The following is a 22,149-nucleotide window of genomic DNA, read 5'->3' as shown; positions in this document are numbered from 1 at the left end:
AGCTCTCCAGTGGAGCCACCCGACAGAGAACAAGGTGATATTTAAATTAGCCAGGATGTCCCTCAGTCATTTCCCTATGCGCCCAGCAGGTGGCGACGGAGAGCTCCGAGCTCGCTCACTTCCCTTTCTCGCGGCTTCAGGCCCCGGGTTACAAACGAACCGAGCAGGGAGTGTGGGGCTGCTCCAGGGTGACCAGATGTCCCATTTTTAAAGGGACAGTCCGGTTGGGAGGACTTTTTCTTATACAGGTGCCTATTACTCCCCACGCCCTGTCCCATTTTCCACAGTTTCTTCAAGGTCACCCTATGGGGCTGCTCGGGAGCGGGGGGGGGGACAGACTTGCACCCTTGGCACGTTAGTGCAAAAAACTCCTCCTGGGCTGAGTAAAGGGCAGAGATCTGCTCTTAGCCTGCCCTGAGTGAGGGATCACCCAAACCGATCCTCACTCGCCAGGCAGGTGTCACCCAACACGGCCCCACTCCCCAGCTCTGCGTGGGCAGAGAGCTAATGAGAACTTCTATTAAAAGGGGAAGAGACTCAAGCCTGAGTCTGGGAAAACCCCACAACCACATTCAAATCTACGCTCATAAGCAAACCCCCAGCCCAGAGTACACTGGGCAGTGTCCTTTGCCTCAGTTTCTCACCTTGCGGTGTGACAGTCCAATCCAATGTTCCTTTAAGAGACCCCTCTGCTCTCCTTCCCCCAACCCCCACTCCCCTTGGGCAGGAAAGCCCCAGGGGTAGGGGAGGGAAGGGAAGGCATCAAGTGAAACCTCAGCTTCTGCTGCCGACACTCCTTCAACTGACTCTCAGTTTGCCCTGTTCACTCTGTGTCACTGCCGCTCCACGGCATTGTCCTTCACCCTGCTGCTGAGAGCTCCTGTGTCGCCACTTCCCCTGCTGTCACCTGCCTGTCTCCTGCAGCCTCTGTGCGGCCATGTAGTGGAGGAACCTCGCTACAAGTGCAGACTGAGCAGCCTCTTTCTTTGCAACACCATGGGCAGGGCGTGAACCACCAGCTGGGGGAGACTAAGGCCCTGCCCCTCCCCTTCCACCTGAGGCCCCGCTCCTTCTGCAAACACCACTGTGCCCAGCCTACACCAGCCCTTAGATCCCTCTTGGTATTTCAATGCAGGCACAGACCTGTGAGAGGAAAACATCAGCTCAAAAACACAGAGACTGAATTCCCCACATTTAATCTCGCTGCACTTTCCAGAAAGTCACAAAATTCATTTAATTCTTGCTAGGATAGAGAAAAAAATAAGTGACACTAAGTTTTTGGCCTAGTTAAATAATATTAAGTGTTTAGTTAACATAGTAAAAATATGTCCTGATTCCGCTAAGTAACACCATAACATGGAATAAGAAGAGACAAATCTTGTCAGTGACAACTCATTTTGCAAATGATCTTCCCATTGTAACCCTTCTGCCCCTCTGAGTTGGCAGCAACAAGGGCTGGGTTCAATATCCAGGGGTTCCGTTTCAATAATACAATGCAAAACCAGCTCGAGCCCTCACCCAGTGACCTGGGAAAATCTTACACACACCCCTGGGCACCTTGAAGAGGCAATACTCCCCCTCATGCAAGAATAGAGTCTTGGTGTAGCAGAAAAGGTTTAATTACATGAGATAAACAACAAGCATTAAATTGGGAAAACACCTCAACTAGAGTTCATAGACCAAACCGTGAGCAAAGACCCACCCCAGGAAATTGAGCCATGTCCTTTTCTCTGGGCTCTTGAGTCCAGTAACCCCCCAAATCACCCACAGTCCCAAAAGTCCTACAAACCAAAAGTCTCTGTCTTGCGTCAGTGCAGCCCCAGAGTTTGAGAATCTTTCTGCAGAGGTTTCTCCTCCCCCCACCGACAGCCTGAATAGAAAGAGGCACCTTACGTGGTCCAGCGCCAAATGCCCTGCCTCTCCTTGGGGTTCTGCTTCTGCCTTCTCCACGAACTGCTCCGCTCTACCAGCCACTCCACTCTGCTACTCCAGCCGTCCTCACAAACTGCTCTGCTCCGCCAGCTGCTCTGCTCCACCAGCTGTCCCATGATCTGCTCCAGCCATCCCCACAAACTGCTCAGTTCTGCTCACTCCGTGGGCCACTCCACCTGTCTGCTCTGCCAGCTGCTCTGCTCCACCAGCCACCCTGTGATCCACTCCAGCCACCCCCAACAAACTGCTTCACTCCACTCTGCCAGCTTCTCTGTTCCACAGTATAGCTTCAGGCTCCTCCACCAGTTAGCACAGCACACAGTGCTCTCAGCTCAGTAATTCCAGCTCTTTAATGATTTCAGCTCCTAGTAGGGATCCCCAGTGCTAGTGCACTATTAGCCCAAAGTGAGTTTAGCTCAGTAACATGTATCTAGATTCTTAAGGGAATAAGAAAAATCAACTCTGATAGTCCACAGTGAAGAGAGAAGTGGGTGGAACTGGTATCCTAGCCCAAACCTCTTTCAATTCACTGGGGGGTTTGGAACCCATGTCCCTTGTCTGGCAACTGTCACTTAATTTATGTTGAGACAATTCTGTCATAAAGCTGTCTCGTAGTTCCTCATTCACATAATCGGGTGACAACACTTTATTCCTCTTGCCTCAGTAACAAAGAAAGTGGGGATCCCAGAGCTGTCAAAATAACCTTTCCAGGCTGCCATGCGCTATGCTAAATGGGGTGGGTGTGCCAATGCAAATACTTAAAATTCCTTTCCACACTCCCCATAATTCACCACCAGATGTCAGGGTAGGACTCATCCTGACTCTGCTTACACCATTATTAATTTCCACACTGCCCTCGTTGGAGGTCTGGGCACCTCCAGTGCCACTGCTCTGCATTCATCTTCCCCTTAGAATTGTTCTCAGATATTCCCAAATTTGGAAAATTGTGCAGTTCAGAATGTGAATAGTGACCCCGGTTCCTTTCTGCACCTGCTCTACATTGCTCCACAGCAGCTTCTCCCCCTACAGAGTCATCCCTGCACTGCAGTGCAGCCACCCAGGGTTTTGCAAAAATTAATAATACAAAGTTTGGAGTTAAGTTAACATTTGTGAGTTGTGGAAATAGTAAAAGGCAACAGTTGTGGTGTTATAAGAAGGCAGTTTTTGGTTTAATAATAAAACCCAATTATACAAATGTAACTGTATGTGCAGCTCTGTGCACTCACGTTGGATGGAAGCTTAGTAATTAAATTATACAAGAGGGTCAGGTAAGGTGGCTACTACCACCACTATGTTTTGTCCCGAGAAGCCTTTACAGACACTCTGAGGGGAAATGGGCCCTTTGCCCCCAGAAATGGTCTATAGGGGATAATCTCATCAAAATTATTTGACTACTGGGTAATGTAAGCAAAATCACTAAAGGAATGTCCGGGGTTTCTACTGGAACTTAACTTGGCTGCCCCTGGCTGTCTCTGGTTGTACAAGATGGAAGTGTGTCATAAACAGATAAGAAAAGTTAATAGCACAGAAGTACTTTATATCTCTTTGACTGTAAAGGGTTAACAAGTTCAGTAAGCCTGGCTGTCACCTGACCAGAGGACCAATCAGAGGACAGGATACTTTCAAATCTTGAGGGAGGGAAGTTTTTGTGTGTGCTGTTAGAATTTAGTGGTTGTTCACTCTGGGGGCTCAGAGTGACCAGACGTGCAACCAGGTTTCTCCCCAATCTCCCTGATACAGGCTCTTATAAGTTCAAAATAGTGAGTACTACATAAATAAAGCGAGTTAGGCTTATGTTTGTTTTCTTTATTTGCAAATGTGTATTTGGCTGAAAGAAGTTTAAATTTGTATTTTTGCTGAAAGGATTTTAATTTGTACTTGAATACTTAGGCTGGGAGGGTATTCCCAGTGCCTATAGCTAAAAAACCCTGTACCTATTCCATTTTTTTTAAATTTACAAAGATAATATTTACTGTTTTTTCTTTCTTTAATTAAAAGCTTTTCTTGTTTAAGAACCTGATTGTTTTTTTATTCTGGTGAGACCCCAGGGGACTGGGTCTGGATTCACCAGGGAACTGGTGGGGAGAAAGGAGGGAAGGGGGAGAGAGAGGCTGATTTCTCTCTGTGCCAGGATTACTTTCTCTCTCAGGAAGAGTCTGGGAGGGGGAAAGAGAAGGAGGGAGGAAGGTGAATTGTCCTCTCTGTTTTGTGATTCAAGGAGTTTGAATCACACAGTGATCTTCCAGGGTAACCCAGGGAGGGGGAGCCTGGGAGAGGCAATGGAGAGGGAAAGGGCTTACTTTCCTTGTGTTAAGATCCAGAGGGTCTGGGTCTTGCTGGGTCCCCGGGCAAGGTCTTGGGGGGACCAAAGTGTACCACGCACTGGAATTCCTGGTTGGTGGCAGTGCTACAGGTTCTAAGCTGGTAATTGAGCTTAGAGCAATTCATGCTGGTACCCCATCTTTTGGACACTAAGGTTCAGAGTGGGGAATTGTACCAAGACATGGTGTGCAGCGTGTGTGATAGATAGATAGATAGATAGATAGATAGATAAGATAGAATCCAAAAGCCAGTGAGATTTTTATTTCTCTCCCTGCAAGCTATCTGCAGGCAGACTGAGAGTTTTGGGTTTAGAAGCAAAAGCCAGCAGGATTTTTTCTTTCTCTTTTCCTGCTAGCTGTGTGTAAAGCAGGCTAGAGGAGATTGTGTTAAAAGCAAAGGTCTGCAGGTTTTTTGGTCTCTCCCTTCTGAGTACTCTGAAGGCAAAGGCATTAGGATTTAACAAGGATCTTTTTTAAACAAAGGGACTCCAGTTGTGAGTCACCATACACCAGCAAAACACATTTGCAAATGAATGGTTTTTTTTCTTTCTAACTCTGTCAGGAATAGCTAGGTAGAAGGAATTTTAAAAAGACTCTGTTGCTAAGCAACCCTAAGGAGGCAACAGAGAAGCAGCATTTCAGGCAGTAAACAGCAGAGGGAGCCCCAATACAAGAAAACAGAAACCATGACTACCAAGGATGCCCTGAAACAGGAACGAGCGAGACTAGAGGCAGAGGAACAAATCAAAGACGCAGACCATAGGAAAGACATGGAAAAAAACTACAAGAGATGGAGCTGAGAGAAAGAGAAAGAGAGGCCGCCCACAGGAGAGAGCTGGAGATAAAAGAGAAAGAGTTGGAGCTACAGAGGGAGGCCCACCGGCAGGCCCTGGAATTAGAGCAGGCTAGGCAGCATACTCCAGCCAACCCTAACAACCCTTCACCAGTTATTGTTCCACATCCCAAGAGGTTTCCCACCTACAAGGCAGGTGATGACACTGAAGCCCTCCTAGAGAATTTTGAAAGAGCCTGCCTTGGGTACAACATCCCTGAAGACCAGTACATGATAGAACTGAGGCCACAGCTCAGTGGACCCTTAGCAGAGGTGGCGGCTGAAATGCCTAAGGAGAATATGAACGACTATAAACTTTTTCAAACCAAGGCCAGATACAGAATGGGGATAACACCTGAACATGCTCATCGGCGGTTCAGAGCCCTAAAATGGAAACCAGATGTGTCATTTCCCCGACACGCCTACCACATTGCAAAGAATTATGAAGCCTGGATATCAGGAGCCAATGTTAAATCTCTGGACGACATGCACTTCCTAATACAATTGGAGCAGTTCTTAGAGGGTGTTCCGGAGGAAATCGAAAGGTACATCATAGATGGGAAGCCCAAAACTGTAACTGAGGCGGGGGAGATTGGAGCCAGATGGGTGGAAGTGGCAGAAAAGAAAAGAGCTACTATCAAGGGGAGCGACTACGCCAGGGGGCACACCGACAATAAACCCTATCACCGAGGGCAACCCAGGACCCCACCTACAACCCAAGGAAAGCCACCGATGCCCTATTCTCTTAACTCACCAATCTCCAGTAACCCACCTCGGCCCAGTGACCAGTCAGCGGGGTGATGCTTCAAGTGTAATGAACTGGGACATATAAAGGCCAACTGCCCCAAGAACGCCAACCAAGTGCAGTTCATTATATCTCCATCACTCCAAAGATCCCCAGACCCAGATGCCTCTCAAATACCCTCGGAGCGAAGGGAAATTTTGAGAGTGGGCGGAAAGAAGGTTATCGCGTGGAGAGACAAGGGGGCACAAGTGTCAGCTATCCACCAATCCTTGGTGGACCCCAAATTCATCAACCCAAAGGCTCCAGTGACAATTTTCCCCTTCATGTCACAAGCGGTAAACTTGCCTAAAGCTAAACTGCCTGTCCAGTACAAAGGCTGGTCAGGAATGTGGACATTTGCAGTCTACAACAATTATCACATCCCCATGCTACTGGGGGAAGACTTGGCCAACCAGGTAAAGCAGGCCAAGAGGGTGGGAATGGTTACACGCAGCCAAGCCAGGCAAGCTTCCAGACCCATCCCTGTTCCTGAGTGGTCCACAGGGGCCCTGTATGTGTTAGAAGAGACCCAGACAGAGGTAGTGGACCCAGATCCCCTGCCAACGACTGCAACAGCCACAGTACTTCCAGACCCAGACCCGGATCTGGAAACGCAACCAGCACCAGAACTATTGCCAACACTTATGCCAGCGCTTGCAAACGCATCTTCAACCCCAACGCAAGAGGGCGCCAGCGAGTATGAACTGGCAGAAACAGCAGACAACCATACCCAAGAGGCTCAGCCAGAGCCTGAAATACCACCTGGTGCACCAGCGGAGAGCGGTTCACCAGCCACGAATACAACCTCATCACCTACATCACTTCCTGAAGGAAGAAGCCCAAGTCCACAGTCTAAGGAAGAACTGGTGTCTACAGCCTCCAGGAAACAGTTGCAGACTGAGCAGGAAGCAAATGACAGCCTTCAGAAAGCTTGGGCGGCGGCACGGAACACCCCACCGCCTCTCAGCTCTTCTAACCGATCCCAGTTTGTTATAGAACAAGGGCTTTTATATAAGGAGACTCTTTCTGGTGGACACCGGGAAGACTGGCATCCACAAAAACAGTTGATGGTTCCAACTAAGTACCAGGGGAAGCTCTTAAGCTTGGCCCATGATCATCCCAGTGGTCATGCTGGGGTGAACAGAACCAAAGACAGGTTGGGGAAGTCCTTCCACTGGGAGGGGATGGGCAAGGATGTTGCCAAGTATGTCCGGTCTTGTGAGGTGTGCCAAAAAGTGGGAAAGCCCCAAGACCAGGCCAAGGCCCCTCTCCAGCCACTCCCCATAATAGAGGTCCCATTTCAGCGAGTAGCTGTGGATATTCTGGGTCCTTTCTCAAAAAAGACCCCCAGAGGAAAGCAGTACATACTGACTTTTGTAGACTTTGCTACCCGATGGCCAGAAGCAGTAGCTCTAGGCAACACCAGGGCTAAAACTGTGTGCCAGGCCCTAACAGACATTTTTGCCAGAGTAGGTTGGCCCTCCAATATCCTTATGGATTCAGGAACTAATTTCCTGGCAGGGACCATGAAAGAACTGTGGGAAACTCATGGAGTGAATCACTTGGTTGCCACCCCGTACCACAATCAAACCAATGGCCTGGTGGAAAGGTTTAATGGAACTTTGGGGCCCATGATATGTAAATTCGTGAATGAACATTCCAATGACTGGGATCTAGTGTTGCAGCAGTTGCTCTTTGCTTACAGGGCTGTACCACATCCCAGTTTAGGGTTCTCACCGTTTGAGCTTGTGAATGGCCACGAGGTTAAGGGGCCATTACAGTTGGTGAAGCAGCAATGGGAGGGGTTTATGCCTTCTCCAGGGACTAATATTCTGGACTTTGTAAGCATCCTACAAAGCACCCTCCGACACTCTTTAGCCCTTGCTGAAGAGAACCTAAAGGATGCTCAGGAAGAGCAAAAGGCCTGGTATGATAGACATACCAGAGAGCGTTCTTTCAGGAGACTTACAGGTTTGTCAGCTCACAGCCCAGGGAGGAGATGACGCTGAGTGGCCTGATGGTGTCTACGATAAAGGGAAAAGTAACGGTGGCGTGGGAGAGGTGACCCTCTCCACAACCGGGAAAGGTCTGCAGTGGCAACAGATCAAGAAGTTGATGCACTCTCCTGTGAAAGTTCCCTAAAATCAACTGGTTAAAAATTGTCCTTACAATGTGAAAAATCTTGTAGTTTTACTTAATTGGTGGCATATGTAAGGATGCATGTATTTATTGATCTGTTTATTTTAAAGTTCTAGGGAGAAATCACTGCCAGTGTACTTCCACACTGTCAGCGATTTGGGGGGCGTGTCATAAACAGATAAGAAAAGTTAATAGCACAGAAGTACTTTATATCTCTTTGACTGAAAAGGGTTAACAAGTTCAGTAAGCCTGGCTGTCACCTGACCAGAGGACCAATCAGAGGACAGGATACTTTCAAATCTTGAGGGAGGGAAGTTTTTGTGCTGTGCTATTAGTTTTGGTTGTTGTTCACTCTGGGGGCTCAGAGGGATCAGATGTGTAACCAGGTTTCTCTCCAATCTCCCTGATACAGTTTCTTATAGATCCAGAATAGTGAGTACAAGGTAGATACTGAGAGTTAGGCTTATGTTTGTTTTCTTTATTTGCTAATGTGTATTTGGCTGAAAGGAGTTCAAATTGGTATTTTGCTGAAAAGATTTTAATTTGTATTTGTATACTTAGGCTGGGAGGGTGTTCCCAATGTCTACAGCTGAAAGACCCTGTACCTATTCCATTTAAATTTACAAAGATAAATTTTACTGTTCTTCTCTCTTTAATTAAAATTTTTTCTTGTTCAAGAACCTAATTGTTTTTTTATTCTGGTGAGACCCCAGGGGACTGGGTCTGGATTCACCAGGGAATTGGTGGGGAGAAAGGAGGGAAGAGGGAGAGAGAGGCTGATTTCTCTCTGTTCCAGGATTACTTTCTCTCGGGAAGAGTCTGGGAGGGGGAAAGAGAAGGAGGGAGGAAGGTGAATTGTCCTCTCTGTTTTGTGATTCAAGGAGTTTGAATCACACAGTATCTTCCAGGGTAACCCAGGGAGGGGGAGCCTGGGAGAGGCAACGGAGAGGGAAGGGTTTGCTTTCCTTGTGTTAAGATCCAGAGGGTCTGGGTCTTGGGGGTCCCCGGGCAAGGTTTTGTGGGGACCAGAGTGTACCAGGCACTGGAATTCCTGGTTGGTTGCAGCGCTACAGGTTCTAAGCTGGTAATTGAGCTTAGAGCAATTCATGCTGGTACCCCATTTTTTGGACTCTACGGTTCAGAGTGGGCAATTGTACCATGACACACTCTCCAATGGATCCCCATCCTCCACCCACTGTGAGGTAGGTAGGAGCGAATCATTATTATCCCTACTTGAAAGAGGGAGAAGCTAAGGCTGAGAAAGGAGAATTGACTTGCCTTAGGTCACACAGCCAGTCAGTGGCAGGGTTGGGAATAGGACCCAAGAGCCCTGATTTTGAAACTAACCATCAGATCTTGAATTTCAGACATTGAATGACCTGAGTAAAGTGCTCTCGGATGAGCTTCAGACCAGCAACAGTGTACAGTAATTATTCAGCAAGTATTTGAGGAGAACTGCAATGTTAGAGAGAATCACGAACTGCTCAGAGACCATTAATGCAGAGAAGCAGCAAAATTCATCAAACATATGACTGGTTATGACTTATTTACTAGGTCTTAAAAGAGAACAAAAAGGACCTGAGTCTCCTCCCTGTCAATAACCCCCTGCTCAGCCAATCAGGGTAGAGACTGAGGACGGGAGGCTGAGGGTTCTCACCAGAGAGCCCAAAGGATGGCCCAGGTCACTGATGGGGATCACTGCCCGAGCAGTATTTCAGCCCCACATTTTTGAGTGGACCTCCCACAGTGGAAGCTGACGAGCACTCCCCCGCAACACACACACACACACACACACACCCCCCGCTCCTGGTGTTGAGAGAGGAACAAGAGAAAGGACAAAAGAACAAGAGACGAAGAGAAAGGAGGAAGGGATGGATGGAGGAAAAGTTGAAACGAAAAGGACAAATCCTAATGTCCCCAGTGATTCTAAGGGACAAAATCCTAGATGAAGAATAAAATTCTGCTTCCTTAAGTTCGTGTTTTCCATGCCTAGAATTCATCTGTCACCAGATGGATCAGACTGAACAGGTTTCCAACCTCGAGGAGGCTCTTATCTTCTAAACAGGGATGTATGTTTTCTAGTAAAATCAGGAAAAGAGGTAGAGAAAACTCAAAAGAGGTTCCTCTTGGTGCTCATGTCCGTGAACCTGAATACTCTCTCAGTCCTCAAAGAGAGACCTGGAGAAGGAGACTTGCTGAAGCAAAGCCACAGGGGTCTCTAAGGTTTCCCTGGCCCCTCGCTCCTGTCCTGCCTTGCTGATGTCAGCATCTCTGTGAGGTCACCCCCTCCTCACCACCTTTGACCAATAGTCTGAGGTCCTGCAAAAAGCCTTTGTGATGTCACTGCCACACCACTCCCTTGCTGTGCTAATGTCCTTCCCATGGCCAGGCACTTTGAAGATTTGAGCTACTCCCTGTGCAGGGCTGGTGCAACCATTTAGGCAAATTAGGCGGCAGCCTAGAGCGCCTAGTGGTTGGGGGAGTCTAAAAGTCCCCTCAGGCAAGGAGGTAGAGTGGAGGTGAGCTGGGTAGGGAGGCACATAGGAGGAAACCAGCAGGGAGGGCAGCCTTCAGTAACGGTGGGGCGGGCGCACAGGGGAACAGCTCCCCGCCCCAGTTTACCTCCACTCTGCCTCCTCCACTGAGCACACAGCCCAGCTCTAAGTCTCCTCCAATCAGGTCCGCAAGCCTGGGCAGGGAGGAGAATTAGAGCAGCTCCGGAGTGCTCAGAGGAGGAGTTGCAGCCAAAGTGAGCTGAGGCGGGCTACTCAGGCAGGGTTAGCTGCTGTGGTGGGGGGAGGTCTCCCCAGGCAGAGATAGCTGCCATGGCGGAGGGGGAGAGGGGGAAAATCTTCCCAGGCAGGGTTAGCTGTTGTGACCAGTGGGGAGGGGAAGTATCCCTGGGTGGGTTTAGTTGCCGTGGAAGGACGGGGGGGGGAGAGGGGTTAGCTGTCGCGGTGGGGGGGGTAGCTGCTGCGGGGGGTGCTCCCCGGGTCGGGGGCTCAGTTAGCTGCTGTGCAGGGGGAGAAGTTAGCTGGGTGGGGGGTGCAAGGTGGAAGTTTCACCTAGAGCGCGAAACTTCCTTGCACCGGCCCTGTCCCTGTGGATCACCTCACTCAAGGAGCGTTTGTTCTAGGAAGCAAGCTGGCTAGACAGGAAAATATGAGACACTGCTTCCAATGCTACATTCAGTTTTCCAGAAACTAGTCAACTTTATGGCCAGAAGAGACCATTAGAGCATCAAATCTGATCCCCTGAATATCACAGGCCTCTTGTATGACACAACAGCTACTTTCGGGGCAAAAACATTCCAGAAAGGCATCTAGTCTTCAGTAAATGACATCAGGAGATGACAAATCCATCACTTTCTTTGGTAGCTTGATCCTGTGGTGAATCATCCTCGTTGTTGAACATTTGTCTCTTATTTGTAATATGAATTTGTCTCTTTTTACCTTTCAGCCATTGGGTCTTGTTATGCCTTTCTCTGCTAGATAAAAGAGCCCTTTCATACCCAGTCTTTTCTCTCCATTTATGCCATTCAACACTTCAATGAAGTCATCTTTCAATCTTCTTTTGATAAGCTAAACAGGTTGAGTTCATTCAGTAGCTCACTAGAAGGCATTTTTCTCCAGCCCTGAGAACATTTGTTGGCTCTTTGGTCATCAGACTCCTGAACTGCAGCTGGATGTGGTTCTTGTTATTCTGCACAGCACAGCTCCTGGAGAAGAGGGATCTGCAAATGTACATTCATATGATACCTTTGCTCAATTGATGAAAACATAAACTAGACACTTAGAGGATTGGAACTGATTTCAGCTGATGGACAGCTTTGCTAGGTTTCTATGCATTTGGACAGCGAAATGTTTACTGTTTACATTCATATCAAGCACCCCCATAGAGTGGAGCTCCTGAACGTAAAGGAGAATGGAAATGAAAATGTTTTCCTATTTTTAAAAAAAGAAAGAAGGTTATAAAGGAACAGTGGGGTTTGAACCAAGGACCATTTGACCCACAGTCAAGCACTCTATCACCAATCTATACCCACACAACAACAGGAGCATAGAATTGTGATCTCCAGGACTTTGAAGGACAGACCCTGCTACATCGAGCGCCTTTGCCATTCCCAGATCACAGGTGGTTTTAAAAATGGGGTTTGATTAAACTTCTTAAATGTGGTAAACATCACAGCTTGCACACCCACCGATATAGCTTCTCCCACTGACATAGCTGCCATCTCTTGGGAAGTGGATTAACTACACCCACAGGAAAACTCTCTCCCATCAGCATAAAGCAGTGGTTCTCAAACTGAGTCAGGACCCCAAAGTGGGTCATAACCCTGTTTTAATGGGTCTGCCAGGGCTGGCATTAGACTTGTTCGGGCCTGGGGCTGAAGCCAAAAGTCTGAGCCCCACCCCCCAGGGCTGAATCCCTCAAGCTCTGGTTTTGCCCTCCCTTAACTGGGGTAGGACTCAGGCTTTGTCTCCCCTGCCTCTGCCCAGGGTGGAGGGGCTTGGTCCCTCTTTCCAGGACCATATAGTAAGTTCTTTTTAGCAGAAAAGGGTTGTAGTAAAAGGAAGTTTGAGAAACCCTGGCATAGAGCCTCTAAATATGTCTAGACTTGGCTCTTTGTGCCAGATCAGACACTGAAAGTACAGCCATGAAGACAACACACACCAGCCTTGCCTAGCAGGCAAGAATCAAACCACCGCAGAGAGTTACCTGTTGTTTTTTAACCCATCTCCCTAAGCACTCAGCCATCACTTCTTAACAAAGAGGCCTTTCTACACGATGGTTCTGGTCTCATTGAAGAGTCATTTCCAATTGTTTGCTCAGATCAGCATTAGGGAAAATGGTGCCCTGGGCAAAGCTTGTACTTTGGCACTTCCCCATTGCCCCTGGATGATCCCCGCTCCCCCGTTACCACTAGCTCCTGCACTCCCAACCCTTGCACCTCCTTCTCCCCTAACTCCTGCCCCCTCCTGTGCCCTCTTTGCCCTTAACTCCCTGTGCCACCAGCCATGACCCTCTCCTGCAGCCCCTTCACATGGTTCCAGTGCTGGGGGCCCCGCACTTGTTCTCCCTTTCCCTGGGCTTTGGCATCACTAGCCCCTGTTAGTGAGTAGGGTTCAGTGGTTCCCAAAATGTGGGGCATAACTCCTAGGGGGACATAGAGGAACATTCATGGGGGCACCTCAGGGCCTGAGCCAGCCCCCATGGAGGGAGCATCACTTAACCCCACTCAGTCCTAGCTCTTTCCCAACCCCACCCCCATCCTGGGTCTCTGGGTCCCAGCTTGGCATCAACCCCCTTAGCTCTGTCTGCACCCATCTCCCCAGCAAGCAACAGCCCCACTCTCAGCCTCGGTTCTTGACCATGACTTCCGAGGGTCCACAGCCATGGAAAAGAGGGCACTGTGTGAAATGTTTGGGGACCACTGGTTTAGGGTGACGTTCTCAATCACTTCTATGCAGTCCAATAAAAACTATTCCTCACCCACCTACCCCTCCATCAGGACAGACTAGGTATGTTCTGCTGCTCTTCACTCATACAGGAAGGATAATAACATTTCATTCCACTCAATCCTAAAGTGATTTGTAACCCACCACCAGCCAAAACTGGTCATTTTGGGGAAGCGGCCCCATCATGCTGCATAGCTAGGCAGAGTAGGTGTGTCTATGCAAACACGGTCTGTTCCTGAAGTCTTTCCCACATCTCCTCACTAGATGTGAGAGGGGAGCTCATTCAGCCCTGGCTTCCACTTAGTATTTGAAAACTCCATATTGTCCCTATCTCTGCTGGCCTTAGATTTCTCCTCCTGTCCCTTTTCTGGTAGCTCAGATGTGCTGGCTGAGTAGTTAAGGTGATGGATTGCTAATCCATTGTGCTCTGCACACGTGGGTTCAAATTCACTCCTTATCAAATGCACTTAGTCTTCACCCCTCCTTTATAGACAACCACCTCCCCCTTTGGTACAATGACAGATCAAACAATGTTGCTTCTTGCAAAAAAAACCTTTTCAGAAACTCAGACCCCCCTTTTGATTTAAATAAAATGTCGAAATCTCAGATTTCTAAATTTAAAAAAATAATTCTCTAGTGCTGTATTTCTTAGTTTTTCTCTCTAAATGTAACATCCTCATCATCTCCCTCAAACACCCTGGGACCTGCCCAAATTATTAAAATACCTCCAACCAGAGCAAGGCCAGAACAATGAACCAGAGCTAGTGTCTAGGCCAAGCTTTTCTGAAGGAGGCAACTCAAACATTTTCTCCCTGCTTGCCTTGGCAAGGTCTGACTGAGAAAACAAAATTCCCCAAACTGAAAATTTTCTGCTGAAAAAACAATACTAGTCTGTTTGGGGACTTTGGTTTAAAAGTATTATTATTATTATTCTCTTCTGATTTCTGAATCAGTTCAGTCTTTGTCCTCCAGATGTGTTTCCAGCTGCTGAGTTATGAGGGAGAGAGGCCAACTCATGATGACTCTACCCCTCTTTCATAGTTTTCCAACTTGCTAGGAAGCTCCTTTGCTACGATGTGAATCAAGCAGTGTCCATTGTCTCTGTGCTATCTCGGAGAAGCCTGCATTGTTCCCGGTTCCTGGGATAGTCCTTGGAAGTGTGGATACCTTCAATGGGCCAGCAGTGAGTCTGGCTCTTCCATTTTTGCACCTGAAAGGCTGGTGGGGGGCATTTCCCAACCTCATAACATATTTCAGTAAGGCACGCAGAGCAAAACTTCATAACTTCTCAACCAATGCTAGCACACACAATCCAATAAGATATTACCGTTCAACAGATCAAGACTTTAGAAATTATACCTCACCAGGCAGACTTTGTACAAACCATGTCATCATTATATGAGAGTGGTGAATATGGGTCTTCCAAGGTGCTGCTTTGAGCACAGCGTGCCACACCTGGGCTTACATTGCAATGGAGACATACCCTTAGAGTCCATCTCTCCTGGGATAAAGATGGCAGCAGGGCTGACCTGGGTCATCTGACTTGGGCTCCTGGATGTAAAGCTGAGAGGCTAAAAACTGTGGTGCAAATATTTGTGTTCATGCTGACACCTGGGTTCAGAAACCCTCGACCCTCATGGGGCCTCAGAGATTGGAATCAAGCCCATATGTCTGCATTGTAATTTTATAGAGGTTGGCAGGGAGTTTAGCAAGTGGAAATGGTAAAACCGCATTAAGGAGACTGGACCACTGACCTATCAGCTCTTAACACCCAAACTTTCAGTAACTCTATTGTCAGTGCCTGTGAGTGTAATTTAAACCATAGGTCTACCTAGCTCTGAAGCTTGTCTTCTGACAGTAGCCACTACCAGGTGCCCCAAAAGCCACTCCCCAAGGCACTACTGGGAGTTGAACCCAGGATCTCCTGTTTACAAAACATGTGCTTTAACCAAACAAGCCCTGGTGCCTGCTGTTACTTAAAGGACTGTGTCTGCCCACACCTGACTCTGCCAATCCCCACTGGGTCCTGCCAAGCATCGCTCATGTTTGGCTTCTGTAAAGCAGAGGAGCAGGTGACGTTTTGCTCCCAAGATGTGTGTGTGATTCTTTGGACAGGTCTACACTTCAAAATTAGGTTGGTGTAATTACATTACTTAGGTTGGCAATGCAGTTCTATCAGCCTAATCCCAGTGTAGATACCGGCTCAGCTGTTATAACTTTCTGGAGCTATGAAAGGGGAGGGGCCCAGCCTCTGTAGTAGGAATTCAGGGCAGGTGAGTTCAGGGTGGGCATTATAGGATACTGGTGGAGGCCAGTCATGGTGATATAATGACCAGCAGCATTTACACTGACAATTTGTCATTTTAGGTTTGCTGCAAAAAGCTCTAGGCCTCTTGTCGAGGTGGTTTTATTTTGTCACCAAAACAGGGCAGTTTTGTCATCAGACGTGGCATTGCAGAGTGTACACCAGCCACAAGCTGCCAACTGAGGGAGTGTTGTGTGTTTTTCACACACCTGAGCAATATAATGATGCTGAAATAACTTTGTAGTGCAGACCTGGACAAAGATTCACACACACACACAACTTGCAAGGAAAACGTCACCTGCTTCTCTGCTTTGCATAATCCAAACACATGCAAAGCTTTTCCGCACCCAGTGGGGATGGCAGGGAGTCAGGTGTGAGCAGACACTGGATTTTGGCCTCAGGCAGGTACCATGGCTTAGCTGACAAAAGCACTTGTTTTGTAAACAGGAGAGCCTGGGTTCAACTTCCATTGATGCCTTCTTGATTAACTCTTGGGGCACCTGGTATTGGCTACTATCAGAGGACAAAACACAGAGCTAGATGGGCTTTTGGTCCAGCTCAGTATGCCCGTTCTTATGGTTTAAATTACACTCACAGGCACTGACAATAGAGTTACTGAAAGTTTGGGTGTTAAGAGCTGATAGGTCAGTGTTCCAAGCTCCTCCCAGATGACCTCATCCCTCTGGGACAGGGGCAGGTCTGGGCTCTCACACCAACTAGCTCATTGTGGCTGCCAGAATCTGTGACCAGCTCATTTAGTTTCCACTGAGGATAGAGTCCTGCTTCGTGCAGCGTGTGTGAGAATGAAAATCCTAAACCGCCCTTTGAAATAACAAATGCAGCAGGACATGTTATTGTCCCTGCCTCAAAGCAGACAGACCAATGGAGAAATGACATTGAGTCCACGGTAATACTCAACTGCCATTTTACCTTTTTTGCTTGCTAAACTCCCTCCCAACCTTGTGGGGTGCAAAGCCCGGTATTGAGCCTAAGCCGAGATGTCTACTCTGCAAATTTACCACCCCACAGCCCAAGCCCCGGGAGCCTGAGCTGGCATGGGACAGCCCTGGGTGTTTCAATGCAGTGTGGACATAGCCTCGCATTATGTCTTCACTGCCATTAACACACCCAAGTCACTATTCTCAAACCCTGGGTCAGCTGATGGAGGCTTGTGGGGCTTATGCTGCAGGGTTATAAAATTACAGTGTAGACACTTGGGCTTGAGCCCAGCCTGCGAGATCCCATGAGGGGTGAAGGTCTCTGAGCCTGGGCTCCAGTCTGAGCCCCAGGAATCCAAATCATATCATCCAGGCCAGCCAGGCAACAGGGATTTTATCCCAGTATAGATACCCTCTCAGGGTATGACTACATCGCAACGTAAGCCCAGGGTTAGCAGAAGTCATGTCAGCAGCTCCAACACATAAACATAAACAATGAGGAAAAGACCCACCCCCAAATAAGCTAGGCAGTGTCCTTCCCCCTATGGTTTGTAAGTCCAGCAACCAAAAGTCTTTTAACATGAGCCATACCCTCTCTGCACCCCACTCACAGCTGTTGTCCTTAGTCAGTGCAAGCCCAGAGGTGCCTCTGTAGAGTTCACCTGCCATCCTGGGTGGAAAAGGGAGAAAATAAGAAGGCACCATACTCACTGTGTTGTCTAGGGACTCACTCATCCCTCTACAGCCACCCTGTCCTAAAGTTAGTCTAACACCTAAATTTTACTATTAAGACCCAGACCTCAACCCACCTGGCTTTGGAACCCCTGTCCCCTGCCTAGGAAGTGCTACTGAATTGAGGGTGATTCCCTTAATCAGGGTCTGTCGACCGCAGTTGTGGTGCTCTCAGTTCACACAACAAGGATAACAACCCTTTATTTCTCCTGACCCTATAACAAGGAGACTGGGAATCCAACACCAGCCAAAAGTGATCATTTTGGCAAGCAACCCAACATATTTCCAACATGCTGTAAAATCCACATGCAGATTCATACACAAAACCTTGCAAGAAAATCTTCCTGGTGGGGTCTGAAGCATCTGCTGCTGGAGGAAAGGAGGAGCTGTTCGTTGGGATTGAGGATTAGCATGAGGATGATGGGCCTGTGGGTTGGGATTGAGAGGCACTGGGAATAGGAGGGGGCTGTGGGTTGGGACAGAGGAGAAGGGTGAAGAGGGGTAGGCTCTGGTTGGGAGTGAGGACCAGAGTGCATAGGAGGGACTGAAGGTTGAGACTGAAGGGCACTGGGAATAGGAGGGATTGAGGGTTGGGATTGAGGGGCACTGGGAAAAGAGGGGACATGGGTTTGGGCTGAAGAGCATCCTCGTTTGGGAATTCAGCAGGACAGGGGAAGGCAGCAGGTGATTCTAATTCCTTAGGGATATTCTGTGTGTTTGTATGTGTGTGTGTGTGTGTGTGTGTGTGTGTGCAGGGAAGGAACATGCTAAATGCCCAGAGGCCTTTGTTCTTTCAGGCTGCAAGGACAGAGGGGCTGTCAGGAAGTTGCCCCTTCAAACCCACAAGCAAAAAGGCCCTTCTGATGGAAGGGAAAATCCTGAAGAGAATAAGTACCATCAAAGAGGACTCCAGAAAGACAGTATAAGATCTTAGCAAGTAGTTTATCACCTGACCAGGGACTTGAATCCTCAACTCTCAGAGTAAAGGCCTAATGTTTTACCAACTGAGCTAGCCAGGCTGACAAGGAGCAAAGGCAGCTGGGTTCAGAGGAGACGTTAGTGAAGAAAACAAGAGCAGGAAACAATAAGGGAAACCTGCTGCTCTCTCTGGCCTGGTCAACACTACAAGTTTATATGGAATTTAGCAACATTAAATCACATTAACCCTGCACCCGTCCACTCAACAAAGCTCTTTATATCAATATAAAGTGCTCTTAATACCAAAATTGTTCTCCGCCCCAACGAGGGGAGTAGTGCTGAAATCGGTATTGCCATGTCTGATTAGGGTTACTGTGGCCGCAATTTGACGGTATTGGCCTCTGGGCGCTATCCCACAGTGCACCATTGTGACAACTCTGGATAGCAATCTGAACTTGGATGCACTGGAGAGGTAGACAGGAGAAGCCCCATGAACTTCTGAATTTTATTTCCTGTTTGCCCAGCATGGAGCACCGATCAGCACAGGTGACCATGCAGTCCCAGAATCAAAGAAGAGCTCCAGCAAGGACCGTACGGGAGATACTGAATCTAAGGCTTTTTCTCATCTCATTTCACCACCTTCCATCCTGCAGAGGTTGTGTTTATCGCAAGTGTTACCCAAAATTGGGCCAGCTAGTAAGTGTAGGGAGGACTAATGACCCACCAGAGTTTGGCAGAAAGCAGCAGGTTTATTATACTGATAGCTAAGCTCAAAATAAGCGGGATGGGGGCTCACACTTGCATACTCATGCTCCCAGGACAGGCACAGCACTGGAGATGTCAGGATTCTGCAAGGTAAGTGTCCCACAGCGCAGCTATGGACGGTGTGATAAAGGTAAGTCTTCCTAAGGCACAATGAAATACAACACAGAGAACCACTGACCAAGCGGTCTGGGCAAAGGACATTCACTGGAGGTACAAGCTTGTGAGTGCTCTCCTGAGCACATCACCCCTTCCCCTTTTAAGGACCTGCACCTCATGGCCTGCAACTAGAGATGAATTGGCTTCATCTGGTTGGTCACACTCCACCTTGGCCAGTGTCCATGATCTGAGGGTGTGAGTGCTGCCTAATTAGAGTCCCAGACACCTTGTCTACCTGGAAGTTCTTCTGCTCTTCAACTAGCCCATTTATCCCACGAGCAGCCCAGGAGGGAAAGGTAGGAGTAAAGGCACTTCACAGGCATTCAGAGAGGGAGAGGAGACAAAAGTGGGAACTGGGGAAGTATAACAGACCTTTTGAGCATAGAAATCACTGCAGCTCCTACAACAGCCAGGACAGGCCACTAGGAGCTGGGAAAATCAAGCCATCATATTTTTGCCTGGTTTTCAACCAGGGACCTTTTGTATGTTAGGCAAACATGATAACCACTACACTACAAAAACTCTACCAAAGGGTTCTGCCCCTCTCTTCATAAGAACATAAGAATGGCCATACTGGGTCAGACCAAAGGTCCATCCAGTCCCACATCCTATCTGCCAACAGTGGACAATGCCAGGTGCCCCAGAGGGACTGAACCTAACAGGTAACGATCAAGTTATCTCTCTCCTGCCATCCATCTCCACCCTCTGACAAACAGAGGCTAGGGATCCCATTCCTTACCCATCCTGGCTAATAACCATTTATGGACATAACCTCCATTAATTTATCTGCAAAAAGAAGGAGGAGTACTTGTGACACCTTAGAAAATGAACAAATTTATTTGAGCATAAGCTTTTCTGGGCTAAAACCCACTTCATTGGATGCATGCAGTGGAAAATATAGTAGGGATATATATATATATATATATATATATATATATATATATATATATATATATATATATATATATATATATATATATATATATATATATACACACACACTAATAAGAGAGTGATCAGTTAAGGTGAGCTATTATCAGCAGGAGAAAAAGTCTCTTTTGTAGTGATAGGATGGTCCATTTCCAACTGTTGACAGGAAGGTATGAGTAACAGTAGGGGTCAAATAAACATGGGGAAATAGTTTGACTTTGTGTAATGACCCATCCACTCCCAGTCTTTATTCAAGCCTAATTTAATGGTGTCCAGTTTGCAAATTAATTCCAATTCAGTAGTCTCTCATTGAGTCTGTTACTGAAGGTTATTTGTTGTAATATTGTGACTTTTAGGTTTGTAATCGAGTCACCAGGGAGATTGAAGTGTTCTCCGACTGGTTTTTGAATGTTATAATTCTTGACATCTGATTTGTGTCCATTTATCCTTTTACGTAGAGACTGTCTGGTTTGGCCAGTGAAGGAAGGGGCTGGATTCAATGGTCCCTTCCAGTTCTAGGAGATAGGGTACATCCATTATCTTTTTTTTCCTCACTGCATATCAGACCCAGGACTTGCACCCAGCAGTTCTTGGGGCTGTGGGACAGAACTGAACTTCCCTGGCAGCAGTGAGAGAGAACGGTTGGGACTGAGCTGTCTGGGGAATATTTTAATCCTTTTCTAATTTTCAGAGGATTAAATCAATGTAACTTCCACTTCTCCATCTCTCCCAAGGAAATAACGTTTCCGTGCAAAATACCCGATCCTTTTAACAATAAGAAGTGAAATGAAATGGCCACATGATGGCAACAGAACCTAAGAAATTTGTTAGTCTCTAGGGTGCCACACGCACTCCTTTTTGAGGATACAGACTAACACAGCTGCACATCTGAAACCTAAGAGATGAGAAGCCACATTATTGTTCAATGAGCACTGAAGCTGAAAAGGGAGATGTTTTCTCTTTGATTTCTAGGCCCCCATCTCTAATCCACTAGACCCCCCTTTCCTCCCACAGCCAGGAATAGAACCCAACAGTCATGCTAGTAGCACCCCCTGATTCTGCTATAAAAGAGAAGCTCTGAGACGCCTGTGCTGTGCCATCACCTCGTTGCCTGAACTGCCCTTGAAACCCAATGAGGTTTCCTTGGGCAGTTTTGACTCACTCTCAGAAAGGGTGCAATTTTAGGAGCAGGTTCCAAATAGTGCAATTAATCAGCCAGACGGGGCAGCAGGTGTCATTGTAGGAGCCATTGAAATAACTCTGGACTTACTTAGATTCAGACATAATGAGCTCTATGGTTGGTAAACTTACAGAGATTCTGCTTCTGCTCATGAACTAGCAGCCCATGACCTGTAAACAGCTGCCATTTGGATGCATCTGAAAGTTACAAGGAACAATGATCTGTGTTAAAGGAAGGTTGCCATTTATTAGAGACCCAATTCATGCTGTGTGCACAAAGAGAGGATTGAATGTGGACAGGGAGTGTGGTAAATCTTGGTTATTTTAGTTTTGTAACAGGCTCCTGTCCATCTCCAGTAGAGTATTCAGTCCCAATGGCAACTTACTTACCAAATGTAATCCAGACTAGTCTATCCCTCCCAAGTGGATGTGGTTCTTGTTCTTCTGCACATTGTAGCCCATGAAGGCCAAGGACCTGCAAATGTGTCTTCATGTGCCTTTGTTTAACTGATGAAAACAAACCTAGACGATTAGAAGTGATTTCAGCAGAGGGACATGTTTGCTAGGTTTCTATGCATTTGCACAGGAAAGCATTGAGTATGTCCATCCATTTCAGGGACCCCTAATCATTGGAGCTCCTGACCATACTGGAAATGGAATTATTTTTAATGAAGGAACAGGTTTGTAAGGGGGTACTCAGATTTGAACTAAGGACCACTTGACCTATAGTGAAACACTCTACCACTGAGCTATACCCCC

General features: G+C 47.5%; 1 non-coding gene across 1 annotated transcript; it reads right to left on the bottom strand.

Moving 5' to 3' along the window:
* Positions 1-22,077: 22,077 nt before the first annotated feature.
* TRNAY-AUA (transfer RNA tyrosine (anticodon AUA)) lies at positions 22,078-22,149 on the bottom strand. Its single transcript has one exon. It is a non-coding gene; the product is annotated as a tRNA-Tyr (tRNA).

This window comes from Gopherus flavomarginatus, unplaced genomic scaffold (genome assembly GCF_025201925.1).
Source record: "Gopherus flavomarginatus isolate rGopFla2 unplaced genomic scaffold, rGopFla2.mat.asm U_1b, whole genome shotgun sequence".
Taxonomy (NCBI): Eukaryota; Metazoa; Chordata; order Testudines; family Testudinidae; genus Gopherus; species Gopherus flavomarginatus.
This window is presented reverse-complemented; position numbering and strand designations above follow the sequence as displayed.